At 39.5% G+C, this 1,692-nt stretch overlaps 1 pseudogene; it reads left to right on the top strand.

Annotated features, from left to right (window-relative positions):
• The first annotated feature begins 256 nt into the window (after positions 1-256).
• On the top strand, positions 257-1,191 carry LOC105076407 (olfactory receptor 4C16-like; annotated as a pseudogene).
• The last annotated feature ends 501 nt before the right edge of the window (positions 1,192-1,692 follow it).

Here is a 1,692-nt window from a genome sequence, read left to right as displayed (position 1 = left end):
ATTTGAGACTCATAAAGCCCCTATGATGTGGTCATTACAAATTAAGGAGCAAGGGATTGAAGTGACTTATTAAGAAACTACAATTAAATTGTCCATGATGAGGAATACTTATTTTGCTTAAAATATTCTGTAAAATCATTATCACATCATGAATTATTATTATTTATTATTATTATTATTATTATTATTATTATTATGATTATTATTTTGCAGATAATCCATTTCACAGTCATCCCATCTCCTCACTCATGAAATCATGCAGCTGAATAATAATGTGACTGAGTTCATTCTGCTTGGGTTGACCCAGGATCCCGTTAGAAAGAAAATAGTATTTGTCACTTTTTTTGCTTTTATGTCTGGGGACACTGTTGGGTAACTTTCTGATTATTACTACTATCAAGACCAGCCAGGCACTTGGGAGTCCAATGTACCTCTTCCTTTTCCATTTATCCTTATCTGATATCTGCTTCTCTACTTCCACAGCCCCTAGAATGATTGTGGATGCCCTTTGAAGAAGGCCACTATCTCTTTCAATGAATGTATATAGTCCAAGTATTTTCATCCCATTTCTTTGGCTGCCTGGAGATCTTCATCCTTATCCTCATGGCCGTTGACTGCTATGTGGCTGTCTGTAAGCCCCTTCACTACATGACCATCATAAGCCACAGGGTCTGTATTGTGCTGGTGGCTGTGGCCTGGGTGGGGGCCTGTGTGCATTCTTTAGCTCATATTTTTCTAGCCTTGAGTTTACCTTTCTGTGGTCCCAATGTGATTGATCATTATTTTTGTGACCTGCAGCCTTTGTTAAAACTTGCCTGTACAGACACCTATGTGACCAACCTACTCCTGGTGTCCAACAGTGGGGCCATATGCCAAGGGAGCTTTCTTGTGCTGATGGCCTCCTATGTTGTTATCCTGCATTCTCTGAGAAGCCACAGTGCTGATGGGAGGAGAAAAGCCCTCTCCACCTGCATCTCCCACATCATCATGGTCATCCTGTTCTCTGGTCCTTGTATGTTTATATACACACGCCCTGCAACCACCTTCTCCATGGATAAGATGAGAGCTGTGTTTTATACACTTGGAACACCTTTGATCAAACCTCTGATATATACTCTGAGAAATGCAGAAGTGAAAAATGCCATGAGGAAATTGTGGAGCAAAAAGGTGATCTCAGATGACAAAAGATGAATAGAAGTTTCAAACTTTTCTTCCATAGTTTTGATTGCTCTAAAAGAAAGCCTTAGAGAATATCTTCTTATTGTAGAGTTACTATAACCCTAACTAGAGGCATGAGAATTAGTTTCTTTAGGAAAAAGGCAATGTAAACTCATATGCTGGTTAGTGTTGAGTCAGTTTTATGTAGAAGAAGACACAGCACTAGGAAGAAACAGTCCTGTAAGACACACTGCCTTTGATGTTCTCTTCTATATTCTTTGCCTCTCTATCCTGACTAATAGCACGGTGGTTTTGATCAATTTTCCATGCGCTTCTTTGTATTGACTTCCAGTGTTCTCTGTTTAGAGTTACACTTCTATAAGCTCATAGCCACAGCCTGACAGGTTTTCCTCCCTAACAGCTTATTTACTGGAAACTGTGGTCTCATGCCTGATCATGGGCCTTCAACTTAGTTGTCTTTCTTAACTCAGCAGGCAGCACTAGGTTCAAATAATTGTAAAATCTTCATGTTTT

Source organism: Camelus bactrianus, chromosome 23 (assembly GCF_048773025.1).
Source record: "Camelus bactrianus isolate YW-2024 breed Bactrian camel chromosome 23, ASM4877302v1, whole genome shotgun sequence".
Taxonomy (NCBI): Eukaryota; Metazoa; Chordata; class Mammalia; order Artiodactyla; family Camelidae; genus Camelus; species Camelus bactrianus.
Note: the sequence above shows the minus strand (reverse complement) of the source record. Positions and strands in the feature narration are given on the sequence as shown.